This window comes from Heloderma suspectum, chromosome 8 (genome assembly GCF_057233095.1).
Source record: "Heloderma suspectum isolate Gila_16-S chromosome 8, 16-S_ref, whole genome shotgun sequence".
NCBI lineage: Eukaryota > Metazoa > Chordata > Lepidosauria > Squamata > Helodermatidae > Heloderma > Heloderma suspectum.
Window position 1 is genome coordinate 25084887 of NC_139465.1, and position 15417 is coordinate 25100303.

Genomic DNA, 15417 nt, shown 5'->3' on the forward strand with positions numbered 1-15417 from the left:
GGAAGGAAGGAGAAAAGAAGAATGGTGATTGGAAAGGTGGGGGTGGGGGCAGATAGAGAGCATTCCCTAAGCCAAGTGGCTCCTTTCAGAGAGGTAGTACTTCGCAGGAATTTAGGAGACTGTGCGCGGTTTGTAAGGACTGCACATACTTAAATTAACTTTATAAGGTGAGGTGGCTGAGGGCTTTTTCTAGCTTTTTTAAAACTGTAGAATCTATTTCTACAGTTTAATACAGTGCCTGTTAAATAGCTTCATCTATTTAAAAGCCTCCTTGATCATGATGCCACATAGTCCTAACCCTCCTTTTGGAATAATTGGAGTCCTACAGCTGTTTAGGAGAAATTAAAGTGGAGGGGGAGAAAGAAGTTTGTGGAGGCTGATTGGATCCTTTGCTGTAGTGAAGCTACTAAACTTCTGCAGAAGCTAAAGATTTCAGTTTGGGGCAGTAAAATCAGATGCTGCATGAAATACGAGTATTTCACATGGAGCTCTTTCCTCCCTTCTTCTCCTGCTTCAAAATATCATTGCAAGGAAGCTCCCAACAGTGGACATGTAAGAGCAGAAAAGTAGGGGGAGAGAGGTTTTTTTGCCCCAAAAAACCCTACCCCCCCCCGAGATTAGGGATCGTGACCTCTTAATTGTCACCTTAAATGCCTTCTGATTAGGATCTCTAATCGCCTGTGGGGCTTGAGCGTTGACTTTTTGTGTTAGTCTTTGAGAAAAGGAAACTTTATGCAAGACTAGCACAAAAGCCACTGGTCCTAACTGCCTGAAATTGGGAATCAGCTCCATGGGGGCTACCAGGTCTCCAAGTTTCATGTATTTATCATATAAACTAAAAAAAGTTATGGTCGTTTCAGTTTTCCAATGCAAGTCAATGGGAAAACGTAATAAAATGGCAATTAGGGCAGCTCAAAAGTTCCAGGGCACAGCTCAGAAAGATCCAGGGCCCATGCCCAGATGGTCCTCTTTTAAATGACGCCACTGACCACGTGGGTTTTTCAGCTATGGTGGCCCATTTGCGCTCTGGGACACAGGATAAGTCCTGATGGTCTCATTGTGCTTTATGCTCACCAAGGGTAGAGTGAAGCAGGAATTAGCAGGTATGGTACCCTGGCAATTTCCCTACAGGTCTGCTAGCCAGAAATTGTGTGCAGTTGGGAAAGACCTAATATTACTGTCAATGCAAAAGGACAAACAGCTGAATACAAATAGTTTAACATCTTTGATTAAGTTTGAAATTGTAAATATCTTCTTTTCTTTTTTAGGGGACAACTTGAACATTGTGTCTTACATGGCCCTGTAGATTTGCCCCACTCCCTCTGCTAATACCTTGAGCATCAGCAATGAGAGAGAGTTTCTCCACCCAACCACAATTTCACCAATCTCACAATCTCAGATAGCTGTAGCAATGCTGCTACTGCCAACAAACTGTAGCCGATAACTCCATTGTTGTATATTAAATCATCTATATAGTAAATCTTTAGCTTCTAAAATGCTTAGCAGGCAAAACAATCTTAACCCCTATTTTGCTGTATCATCCCTAAATCCCAAAACACAATTTACCCCTTAGACGAGCCTGCTACTGTCTCTGTTGAAACCCGTCAGTTCTAGCGCCTGTGAAAGGTTTGATTCAGACTGAGCTTCTTATGTTTCTACTTTCTGTAAACTGCAGCTGTGCAATCTAACCTTATTGCCCTGAACGCAGTATTCAGCCTATATAACTCTAAAGGGTTCATCACACATAGCTTTTATCCTGCTACTGAGATGGCTCTGTCACGGACGTTTGCGGCTCTTTAAATGACGCCGTTACCCTCCAGGGTGTCTCCCGCCATTTCCTCCATCCTATCTCGTGTTTTCCCCAAACGTGAAAAAAATGTGGTATTTTTTCCAGCCCATGGAACAGGAGCACCATGGATTTCCCCCGTGAAATTCTCCAATAGCAGAAGAAACCGCTGTGTCTGCCTGCTGTGGGTGTTTGTTTTCAGTTGTGGGGGGTGCATGTGGTCAGGATGACGAAGGCATTGAGGATGGGAGCAGGGTGTGCAGGAGTAGATTTGACAGGCGCGAGGGCAAGAATCGCCTGCCAGTTGCAACCCCTGCCTCTGCTCAAGTCTTACTGAGGAAGGAAGTTCCTCGATCCCCAGGTATCTGCCATGTAGATGCTTGAGCACATTTCTCAGCTGGAGGGAGAAGAGGGTAAAATGCCTCCCTGAAACCAAGGGAGACACATCAGATCCCCCACCCCACCAAGCTCAGAAGCAACATCCTCTGTTGATTCAGAGCACCCCATTAAGTTCAATGGGTCTACTTATATCTACTCAGAAGTAAGGCAGAGGTTTCCTGGGGGCTGCAAGAAAAGAGTACAGCAGAAGTTAAGCTACAAAAACAAGACCCCCCTTTGCACACATGCCAGGGAGGGAGGAAGGCACTCCCTCAGTTCAAACCATGTGTCTGCCGTGTAAAGGAGCCCTTCCTAATCCCACAAAGAAACCGAAAGCAGGAAGCTCCAGAAAGGATGTGGATTTCTGGGGGTTTTCTGATTAATGTAGAAACACCGTAAAGTAGTACCTCCTCATGTATGATAGAACAGATTGCCCAGCGGTTCTCCACTTTCATTGATAGCCCTCATTCTTTTACTGCCTTTCTTATTCTTATTTAATTAATCTATATTACTAATTGCTACCTTTTTCATGTTAATGAAGCATTCTTGTTACACCAGAATGTGCTGGGAAACATGGGGGAGGGGGGAGAACAAAGGGATGGGAAACCAGCCCCCTTTTTAACCCGATGCGATATCTCTATAACGAAGGTGTGAAGTAGTTACTTTCTAAGGCAATAAACCAAACAACGGTGAATCGGAGCCGAGATCCCGCTTTACAGCCTTTAGGGAATTTGTGCTTTAAACTGTGCCATTTTGGTTGAGGGGGATCTCTGTACATTCTGATGTGGACATTCAGGGGACAAGCCTCATTGACCACAACAGGAGTTACTTCTGAGTAGGCCCTAATTAGTTTGTGTAGGGATGGGAAACACACAGGAAACACCACTTGACCGAGGTCATGGTGAAAGGCACACCCCCAGGCAGGGCTAGCATACCAGAGGTAAATGCGGGGGTTGGGGCACACAGCAACTATACTGCGGAGAACCTGACTTAAGGAAAAGAAATGGACTTCATGCAATCTCAGGAAATCCGGGTTTTCTCTTATATGCTCTGGGGTGGCTGCTGGATGGCCATGACGTCATATATCCCAAAAGACCTCCAAACGCAGCCCGCTCAGAGTAAATCGCTCATGGAGACACCCCCCAGGGACCTCTGTGTCCTTTCAAGTTTAGAAAAGTACCATTATCCTCTTCAGAAAGCATGGAGAGCACATTCATGATTCCTCACATGCTCTCCTGCACACTCATCATCCCCATCTGCTGAAAAAGAGGAAACAACCATTGCTGCAAAGTCAAAGGCCCACAAGTAGGAAAACAAAGGATATGTGCAGTTGGATGTCTGGGGGGGGGGGGGAGTCTTCACGACAACAGAATACCAAGCGCTTTGGACGATTACCCAGATTCTCATGGAATCGGTTTGGTCTGTCAGGGACACATGAAGCAAGAAAAGCTGAGTACCTTTAAAATCCACTTGGATTTTGCACAGAAAGCGAAAGAGCGCTTTAGGGCAAGTTACTAAAGTTAGCCTTTAACCCTTTACATGCTTCTTACTTCCAAGTAAACATGCACAGGAAGGGGGGGTTGCTGTCATTTGCTTTGCCCTTGTAGGATCTCCCTTCGTTTATGATACCTGAAACCTCTGCTTTGTGGGAAGTGTTGCAAGAAAGGTGGTGAAGCCCTGTTTGCAGCTTAGGTATGAGGTCTGGATAGTCCTTCCCCATTGCAATCAAAACCACAAAGAGAGAAAGCTCCAGGCTAATAAGATTTTATTTTGTTAGAGACTGAGCCGCTCTACAAATGCAGATTTAAGAAATCACTCAGACTGTGTCAGGCCCTAAACAACTAATCCGCGATCTCTAATGAGAGGAGACAAACCAGAGAGTAGAGAAGATGCCCACAGTTTTGCGCATGGACTTCATGCCCCAAATTTGCTTTGCAGTGGTGCCCCTCCCTTAGGGTGGCTCCCTCCTAAGTTGGCCACTAAGAGTGGCTATCCCGGCAGACCATCGGAGCCCCATCCCTAACATTTCCTGCTTTGCTTTGCAACTCGCCCTTGTTGTTGTTGTTGTTCAGTCGTTAAGTCATGTCCGACTCTTCGTGACCACATGGACCATAGCATGCCAGGCCTTCCTGTCCTCCGCTCTCTCCCAGAGTGTGCTCAAGTTCATATTCATTGCATTGATGATGCTATCTAGCCAACTCATCCTCTGCCGTCCCCTTCTCCTTTTACCTTCAATCTTTCCCAGCATCAGGGTCTTTTCCAGGGAGTTTTCTCTTTGCATTAGGTGGCCAAAATATTTGAGCTTCAGCTTCAGTATCTGTCCTTCCAATGAGCACTCAGGGTTGATTTCCTTTAGGATGGACTGATTTGATCTCCTTGCAGTCCAGGGGACTCTTAAGAGTCTTCTCCAGCACCACAGTTCGAAAGCATCAATTCTTCGGCACTCAGCCTTCCTTATGGTCCAGCTCTCACAGCCATACATTACTACTAGGAAAACCATAGCTTTGATTATATGGACCTTTGTCGGCAAGGTGATGTCTCTGCTTCTTACTATGCTGTCTAGGTTTGCCATAGCTTTCCTCCCAAGGAGCAAGCGTCCTTTAATTTCATGGCTACAGTCACCGTCTGCGGTGATCTTGGAGCCCAAGAACATAAAATCTGTCACTGCTTCCATTTCTTCCCCTTCTATATGCCAGGAAGTGATGGGGCCAGATGCCATGATCTTAGTTTTTTTAATGTTGAGCTTCAAACCAGCTTTTGCACTCTCCACTTTCACCCTCAACAAGAGGTTCTTTAGATCCTCTTCGCTTTCCGCCATTAGGGTGGTATCGTCTGCGTATCTGAGGTTGTGGATAATTCTCCCGGCAATCTTAATTCCGACCTGTGATTCATCCAACCTGTCGTTTCTCATGATGCACTCTGCATATATGTTAAATAAGCAGGGCGACAATATACAGCCTTGTGGTACTCCTGTCCCAATTTTGAACCAATCGGTTGTTCCATGTCCGGTTCTTATTATTGCTTCTTGACCCTTGTTATTGCTTCTTGACCCTGAGAAACCTTGTACAGGTTTCTCAGGAGAGAGGTAAGGTGGTCTGGTACTCCCATCTCTTTAGGAATTTGCCACAGTTTGTTGTGATCCACACAATCAAAGGCTTTAGCGTAGTCAATGAAGACGTTTTTCTGGAAGTCAATGAAGACGTTTTTCTCTTGCTTTCTCCATGATCAATGAATAAAACAAATAAAAAACTAATAATCCAATTTGTGTCCACATCATTTATCTAATACCAAAAAAACTTGCAACCCCCCCAACAAACCAAAACAAAAATCCTACGACAAAAACAAAAAATAAAAACTTCTGCCTTCCCTTTGGACCAATGTGCAGCCGCAGTACTCAGCTAGCCCCCCCCCCACATATTGAGTACATACACAGAGCAAATTACAAACAAGCGTAGTCAATGAAGACGTTTTTCTCTTGCTTTCTCCATGATCCAGCGAATGTTGGCGATTTTAATCTCGCCCCCCTTCCTCCTCCTTCGCCTCCTCCTCCTCCTGGGAAACTTGAGTTCCTTCAGTGGAGGGAGGGGGCAGTGACTCACCCCAGACAATCTGTTTGTCAAGGCCTTCTGAAGAATCTCTCCCAGGGTCTTGGGGAGTTCTCTCCCCTGGGCTTTGATCTAGCTGTTTTAACTAGGGATGTACAAAACCCCTACCAATCCGCGGTTGGGGGGAAGCGCTCCGTCCCTCCCCCCGGAATCCTCAACGGGCGGGAGGCGCTCCGCCCCTCCCCCCGGAATCCTGCCCAGCCGGCTCTGGCCGCCCGCAGCCGGACATCCGGCCGCTGGGCAGCCCTGCAGGGACACAAATGGCGGCTGTCGTAGCTGCCACCATTGCGTCTCTGTAGTGAGCCGTCGTAGGCTACGTAAGTATTTATGTAGCCTATCACGGCACGGGGAAAAAAACCCCAGCGTACGCAAATGGCGGTAGCCGCTGCCATTTGCGTATGCTGGGGTTTTCCACCACCCTCCGCCGTGATAGGCTACGTAAATACTTACGTAGTCTATCATGGCCTCCGTAGGGATGGAAATGGCGTCCTTGCCTTAGCCGTGATAGGCTATGTAAGTATTTACGTAGCCTATCACGGCTATTGAGCAGAGGAAGCGAATGGCAGCTGCAGGACGGCCGCCATTTGCAAAGCAGCGCGGACGGGAGCAGGTAAGTGCTCCATTTCACGTGTCTTTCGTGGGGTTGGGGCGGCGGGGACTTCGTCCCACGCGCCTTTCATGGGGTGGGGGGGTGGGGGCTTCATTCTGCGATGGATTTCGGGGGGCCGAATGCACTGGCATTCGGCCTCACCGAGATCCGTCGCGGAATTCTCTGACATCCCTAGTTTTAGCTCTGATTCAGAATTGGAGTTGGCTAAGCCCAGGAACCTTTGTAGGTCTTCTTTGGCTGACGGAGCCTGCCAAGATAGCACGGCTTGTACTTTAACAGGATCCATTTTGATGCCTTCCACTGAAATCTTATAACCCAGGTAGTCCAAAGTCTGTCAAATCAAAAGCGCACTTTTGCTGTTTTGCAGAATCATTTCTTACTGGCATTAAAAGTAAAACTAAGGATCTGTTATCCCCAGCTCCCTGAATTTGGACTTCAGCAACTTTTTCTTTTTCTTTTTTCTGGTTGCTAGTCAGTATTTTCCCATCTTGTTTTGGTGTTGCACTGGCTTTTTTTCATATAATCTCTGGGCAACATGCCAGACCTAATTGCATCGCATTCTATTGCTTCTTCCTTTTTTTCTTTTCTTCTTTTTCTTTTCTATTCTTCCCCCTCCTTTTTTTCTTTTTGCCTGTCTATAACCATGTATGTATAATTTGTCTCCTGAGTGTGATTATTTACACATTTTGATTAAACATAGGTTATATGTAACTATCATGTTAAACTTAGTTGAATAAGGTTCTATCTATCTATCTATCTATCTATCATCTATGTATCATCTATCTGTATATATCTCCAGATAAAATATTACTTAAAATACCTGTTTGTTTTTTTATTATTTTTTGATCATTATCATTATTATTTCTTGCTGGTTAAATTTGCTTGTTTGTAATTTGCTCTGTGTATGTATTCAATATGTGGGAGGGGCCTAGCTGAGTACTGCGGCTGCACATTGGTCCAAAGGGAAGGCAGAAGTTTTTGTTTTTTGTTTTTGTCATGGGATTTTTGTTTTGGTTTGTTGGGGGGGGTTGCAACTTTTTTTGGTATTAGATAAAAGATGTGGACACAAATTGGATTATTTGATTTTTATTTGTTTTTGTCTTTTTAAAAACTGATTGATATCGCTTATGCTTATTTGATTGTGGGTGGGGACTTCAACAAGGTTTCAGATCCTTTGTTAGATGGGAGAACACTTTCTCCGAAAACCCAGTCTGCCGTAATACTGGCACTCCAGGCTTACATGAAGGAATGTGGTTGATGCTTGGAGAATTGTACATCCTGCTGACAGAGAGTATACTTTTATTTCATTAGTTCACCGCATTCAAATTCAAGGGGTGGTGGAGGAAAAAACCCCCTCTATATTGCCCTTTTAGAGTTAATTGAAAAAAGGGTGGGGTGAAAATGTAGTAAGTTAAACATACAATGCCATTAGGAAATGTAGTAATCCAGCCTTTGAATGAAGTCTGCTGCATTTCTATGGCAGGAAAGGAGGAGGGGGCATCCCTTCTCAGGAAAGCTGCTTAGTGTCTAGCCTGGACGTAGTCACCTGCTTGCAATTACTTATTTCCTCTGGCAACCAGGCTAGTGCTTACATGCAAGGCTGCACTTCTTGGTCTTCAATGTCCTGTCACATTTCTCTCCTCTCCCACGGACATAGGGATATCATTAGGCAGTTTCAGAACTTTGTGAAGAAAAGAAACAGTAAAAAGAACAAACCAGAACATTTTTCTTGTAACTCAGGCACTTTATTAGTTTATTGGTGGCCATGTAGGGAGTGTAGGAAGCCCTGTGGTATCAGGAGGCCAACCTCTCACCAGGGAACTCTGCGTCCTTCCCAGTCTAGAAAGGTACCATTATCTTTTTCAGAAAGCATGGAGAGCACATTCATGATTCCTTGCGTGCCCTCTTCCACACTCAGGTCCCCCTTCCACTGAAAAAGAGGAAAGAACCACAGCTGCCTAGTCAAAGACCCACAAGTAGAACAACAAGGGCTATGTGCAGTCGGATGTCCTGGTCATAACATGTCAGTTCCCACATTAGAGGCGGCAGTATACTGAGTCAACCGGATGATAATATTGAAGGGCAACAACTATCTCTGAGGACTCAGGCAGGGCCGGCCCTACCATCGGGGTCTAATAATTAGGCAGAGGGAGGCAACCGCCTCAAGCAGAAGATGCTGAGAGACAAAGGCTGCAGCCCCAGGCTGTTCCTCCTGAGCCCCCCAGGTGTTTTGTCCTTTGGAAGGCAGAGCAGTGTGTGCCACATGGCCTGTTCCAAGGCCCCGAACTAGCCTGCTGCCTGAGGTGTGGTGGAGAATGCCATTGCATCAACTGCCAGTCCAGGCAGCTTCAGTATATGGAATGGAGAGGGGGTGCCATCTTGTCCTTTTCCTAGGGCAGCACAATATCCTGGGCTGGCCCTGGCCTGAGGCCTATCCCAGTTCATTGAGATTATTCGCAACCTCAGGAAGAAGGCACCTGACTGTCTTGAAATTCTGCTTGTTTGGGTGTCTAATATCTCCAAGCACCACTCTGGGGGTCTTAACACTGAGCCAACCCTGCGTTTATGCTACCTTTCTGCAATCAAGTGCTCAGGGAATCACATATTCCCTTCACTGACATATGGAGATTTAGCTTTGGACCAACCCTGTTCCAATTCCTTTTTCAAGATTGCCGTTCCTCCGTCTCCATATTTACGGATTGTCAAAAGACAAAAAAAGGCCAGGTCATTTTCGGGGACTCAGTGTTCGTTCCCTTGGCATTCACCCCAACCTGATTGCTTAAGCAAGGGTGGGCAACCCAAGGTCTATGGGTCGCATGCATCCCCCCATCTTGTTTGCAGCCCCCATTCCACCCCTGCTGAGATTTGAGGGGGAAGTCTGGAAGTTGCCCACCCCCGGTAAAGGTTAAAGCTGTTACCTGTGCCATTTCAGTTCTCACATAGCCAAGATGGATGCAAGCACACAGAATCCCATAGTTTTTGTACTGCAGTGACTGGCACTTGGTGAGCATGTTTAAAGCAGCCGGAATTGATGCTTTCGAACTGTGGTGCTGGAGAAGACTCTTACGAGTCCCCTGGACTGCAAGGAGGTCAAATCAGTCCATCCTAAAGGAAATCAACCCTGAGTGCTCATTGGAAGGACAGATACTGAAGCTGAAGCTCCTGTATTTTGGCCACCTAATGTGAAGAGAAAACTCTCTGGAAAAGACCCTGATGCTGGGAAAGACTGAAGGCAAAAGGAGAAGGGGACGGCAGAGGATGGGATGGCTAGATAGCATCACCGATGCAATGAATATGAACTTGAGCACGCTCCGGGAGAGAGCGCAGGACAGGAAGGCCTGGTGTGCTATGGTCCATGGGGTCACGAAGAGTCGGACACGACAACAACAGGGAGAAAACAAAACAAAGGGAGTGCATTTGGGCTCAGATAAATCACCAAAGGAAAAGATACTGGATTCAGTTGTATGACTGAGCTAAGAAAGGAAAGGGAGGCACAGAAGTCTTGAAGAAGCAGGAAACATCACTACATAGTTCCTGACACAAGATCTAACAGCCTGGAAGAAAGTTGGGAAATGCAAAAACCTGGAAATAAACATGAGGGGTGCTATAACTACATTAGCACCATCAACTCTTGTCTTCTGATCTTCGGAGTGCACGGAGTGGGGAGATCAGGGAAGTGCCCAGCTATCTGTCTAGTAAAGAAACTGGGGGACATGGGGCGTGGGGAAGTGAGATGCAAGTGTTCCTGCTAAATAGTGGCGCAGCTACGTAATCTTATGAATAACTGCAATTCTTTAATGTTTAAATACTGTGTGTGGCCTCTGAGAGGCTATAATGTATCTGTGTAAGTGTAGCTCCTGTGAACTGGATGATTTAGTCCCTTAGGGTTGGAGTCCTCACTCAGAGGAAGAGTGAAGAGAAAAAACAAATATAGTCAGCTTTTTGTTGGGAAGCTTAAAGCTGGAGAACGGATCCATATTTATAGGCTCTTATCACCTTGTATGAGGTAAACTGAACTGATATTTGGGTGTAGCAGGACTGTAAGTGGATGGGAATCATTTTTGTTCTCTGGGATTTGTTATCGTATTTTTGCAGGGCTGATACCTTTATAAGCTGCAGGTTGTGAATTGACTTGTGGTCTGGATTTAAAGTATGTACAAAGGGAGTACCAAGTGTCATCTTGTGGACCCAGAGACACATTGGGCCTGGCGCGCTGCAAAGTTGCAAGGAGGAAATCCATAATTTTGTTTGGACTCAGAAGGACTAATTGTTGCATTTGTTTGTATTGGCCCATTGTTCTATGTTTGTATTGTTAGAAAAAGGGGAAGTCTAGCGAGACAGTCACATGAGCATAATCAGAAATAAACATGTTGACACAGTCGTGCTCTAATGAGTCAGCTAATGGCTCAGTCAGTTGACATGTCTTGTGGCTAACAGAAAATTGTAAAGGGGGGGGTATAAAAGATTTGTGCATGCTTAGCTCGGGGTCCAGACTGCTCTGCACCCATTTTGCAAAACAACTAATAAAATAGTGTTGGATCCACTGCTGCCTGCCTGACATCCTTTCTTTCAACCATAAGCAAGAACTTTTTATCTAACAATTTGGTGCTGTGACTCGGATCCTGCTTCGGGGCGCATCCCCTTCGCACTTAGCCGAGGGGCCGCGGAGGAGGAGTGGCCACAGGCGGTTCTTTTACACTGCCTTCTCCTCATGGCGGCGGCGAAGGCGCTTGGGGACCAACGCCAGAGGGAAAGGGAGACGTGATCACTCCTTTTAGGCACCAGCAGTGGATCAATAAGCAGCTGGACGCAGGTGTGGGTGAGACAGAAGAGGCCTTTGGGGTAAGTGAAACAGCTTACATTAGGGGATAAACGCGGGACGGTGGTGTGTTTGTGCTTGTGTGAGACGCCTACGGGCGAAGCGAGTGAGGAGCCCCGATCTGCATTTCCCTACCCCGGCGACTGGCTGGGTCAGAGGAGGGCGAAGCGCGAGACTTGTTGATTGAAATTACCACCGTAATGGGCGGGTCCCAATCCAAGCCTGAAGAAGAGTCCCCTATGCCCTTAGAGCGTTGTTTGCACAATTGGTCACATTTTAAGCAAGATTATGGAACTAAGATGACAAAGGATCGCCTTGTCCTTCTTTGTGCACGGGAATGGCTGGTATTAGAACCCAAATGGCCACCCGAGGGGTCGTTTGACCCAACCCTGGTATCTGCTGTGAGTATAATAGTAACACAAAGGGGAATTTGAGACCAGTTCTCCTATATCGATTCATGGGTGACCTGTGTACCCCTTGGCGGCAAGCCCACTCCGTGGGTTGTCAAATGCATGTCTCTAACCCTTCCCGTGATGGTCAATAAGAAACCAACAAAGAAAGGGCCACCTAGGGTCGCGGCCACGGCACCAGAGGACCCACTGCTTCCTCCTCCCTATGGGACGGCCGTCACCAGATGACCGCGCCCATTACATGCACCACCATCTCCTGAGGAGCCCACTCGGCGGCCAAATGCCCCTGAGGAGGACACCTCTCGCGAAGTGGTGCTAGAGGACCCCGTCCCTCTAGTTGAGTTCCAGGACACTTTGCAAGATCGTCTGGATTCCCTTGAAAAAAGTTGGAAATACTAGAGGACACATGGGGACCCTCGTCACAGGAAAGGGCCCCCGAAAAGGGCAGGGAGACAAAAGGGGGGCCTAACTACAATTTGCAAAAAGATCCCCAGCCACCGGTAAAATTAGCCTTCCCCATCAGAGAGGTCCCCGACCCTACCGCCCAACATCCTCAAGGGACGATGTTTGTCTATGTCCCATTCACGACGTCTGACTTGTACAATTGGAAACAATTTAACCCTCCTTTTGAGGAGGATCCCAGCCCACTCCTATCCCTGATGGAGAATATGAGGCTCACACACAACCCCACATGGGATGATACACAGATGCTGTTAAACAACTGTTTCCTTAGTCAAAAACCAACCATCCTTGCGGGGGCATAGGCCAGGTTTAGAGAGGAACACCCCCAGGCAACTGAGGATGAGACGGCAGCGGCTCTGCCCACAGGACGGCCCGACTGGGGGGTAGCCATGGCGGCACAGAGACAGCTACATGCTGAGTATTTTCGGTTCGTTTCAGCGGGCATGAAGCAAGCCGCGCGGAGGGCCGCCAATTTGCAAAAAGTCCCGACTTTAAAACAAGACAAAAACGAACCTCCTGCCGTGTTCCTCCAAAGGCTAAGGGAAGCCTTCGCCAAGTATACTGATATTGACTTGAATGACCCAAATAATTTAAAGATTCTCACGACTCAGTTCATGGGAAATAGTTGCCAAGACATCAGAAAGAAGTTGCAGAAAGTTGAGAGAGGATTGGCGGCTGACCTAGGTGTTTTAGTAGAGGTAGCTCAGAAAGTTTATGAAAGACAAGAGGCAAGCAAAGCTCCTCGCTGTGGTTCTCAGACCCGACAAAGGAGGAGCTAAAAAGAGAAGAAAAGGAGGGAGGAAGGGGTCCTCCCTGAGAAGAGACCAGAGTGCCTTCTGTAAGAAAATTAGGCACTAGAAGCGTGACTATGAAGCCTTGAAGCAAAAAGAGAGAGAGGAGGGTGCGGGGGGGGGGGGCAGAAAGGATTTTGCATGAACAAGAAAGAGACTAAGACAGACCAGGGCCCGGCCCCCTCTTAGCTGTCTCTGAGGCAAGACGGGACCCCATTGTCAAAATTAAAGTTGGGGGCCGCTCCTACAATGCCCTTGTAGATACAGGGGCCGCCCTGTCCATCCTCCCCCTTAGCCAACCACCAGCGGGAAGTGGGGGATCTACCACCATAATGGGGGTCGAGGGAAGGGCAACCCGAGTGCCCCTTTCTCATCCCTTGCTCACCAAGGTTGGGAAAACACACCTAGAACACGTGTTTGTCTGTACCCCCTCCTGTCCGGTGGCATTGTTAAGAAGGGACTTATTGACTAAGCTCCAAATTGAGATGCTTTCACTTCTGACGGAAGGATAGAAGTACGGCTCCCCCTCTTTTGGATTCTCCTGATGCAAGCAGGGAGTCTATTGCAAAGGTCTCGAGCAAACTGGGCTCCGTCAGTCTGCGTGCCATCAGCCATTCCAGCTCTTCTGCTGACATTGGGGCCAACAACTTCCATGGCAACTACGCCTTTGAGGGCATTGGTGATGAAGACCTCTAGGGGCCCTGCCCTGACGCAACTCTGTGGGATGTAAAATCTCCTCCTGGGTGGATCTCCATGTGCCTCAACCCCAGCCAGCTGCCCACCCTCTTGTCTACATGGATGGGGAGACGGCGCGACCGCTGTATGAGGCGCTGCAAAAAGATAAATTAGATAAATGGAAATGGACTAAAAAGAAATAAATAAGTCTTTTCTCAGTCTCAAAGCTGCCCTTGTGTCGCCACCTGCCCTGGCCATACCAAATCCCAGTCGATATCACCACACTGCTGCTGACAATACAGGGCACAAGTAGACCGGGGCTCCCTCGAAGTACTAGACCTAGACACCAAAAGCCGGCCAGATCTTGAAGATGAACCAATAAAGGGAGCCGAAGATCTGTTTGTAGACGGGTCTAGGGTTAGGGATGGGGGAGAATTTCTCGCCGAAACTTCGGGGGGCCGAGTGCCAACGTATTCGGCCCCCCGAAGTAGTTTCGGGGAGAAATTCTCCGCACCCCCCCGCCCCCCGCACGCCCCCCGGGATGGGACTTACCTTTCCCGAATGTCGCTCCCGGTGGCGGGTCACAGCGGCGGTTCGGCAGGGCTTCGACAGGGGCGGGGGGAGCAGCCGGTCTTTCAACTGGCTGCCGCCGCCGCCATTCCAAGAAAAGTAAAAAAAAAAAATGCCCCTGTGATAGGCTACGTGACGATTTACGTAGCCTATCACGGCTAGATCTGCAAAGTCAGCCGTGATAGGCTACGTAAATCGTCACGTAGCCTATCACAGGTGACTTTAAAAAAAAAAAAGGCGTGTACGGCTAATGGTGGCCCCCATAGGGAGCCGCCATTCACGTTCCTTATTTGGTTGCTGTAGTCTACATAAAGATTACGTAGACTACGGCGAAAATAAGGGCAACGCTAAGTACACTGCAGAAGGAGGGAAGAAGTCAAGTGGGAAATGGGGGATCAGATGTTGAGGGGCCAGTTGACTTCTCTACAGTCCGTTCTTTCACAGCTACGAGCTTACTCCGTCCCATTCCAGAGGTTGCCGCTTGATGCACCCATCCATCTCTTCCAGCCGAGAGACAAAGTGTTGTTGAAAAAGTGGAATAAAGAAGCTCTAAAAGAAGGGTGAGAAGGGCCTACCTGGTGGGACCAACCAGCCATTCATGTGTGAAACTTGTAGGTTCTAGCAAATGGACACATTGCAGCCGGTTAAAGCCATTTAGACGACCCCTGCCTCCTCCTGTCACCCGGAAAGACCAGGAGGACACGGGCAACAGTCCTCTGCTCCCTGGCACCCCCCCGGAAGCTGCCAGGGACACAGGCGAAGAAGCCATCCAGGAGCCACAATCGCCTCTTGTTTATAAATCCCAGCAGTTAATGGAAACTGCCCTGTCAAAACAAATGCTTTTGCTTTACTGCACAGACAAAGAAACTCCGCTTTAAGACATGAGTAAACTCTTAAAGGAGGGAATTGTTAGAAAAAGGGGAAGTCTAGCGAGACAGTCACATAAGCATAATCAGAAATAAACATGTTGACACAGTCGTGCTCTAATGAGTCAGCTAAAGGCTCAGTCAGTTGACATGTCTTGTGGCTAACAGAAAATTGTAAAGGGGGGGGGGTATAAAAGATTTGTGCATGCTTAGCTCGGGGTCCAGACTGCTCTGCACCCGTTTTGCAAAACGACTAATAAAATAGTGTTGGATCCACTGCTGCCTGCCTGGCATCCTTTCTTTCAACCAGAAGCAAGAACTTTTTATCTAACAGTATCACTTTATTTCTTCAAAAGACATGTCTGTTCAGTTATGGCTTTTGTTTAGAAGTTTTATTCTAATTAAGCCCCATAAAACCCACATAGGTGGAGGCTATAGAGGGCTG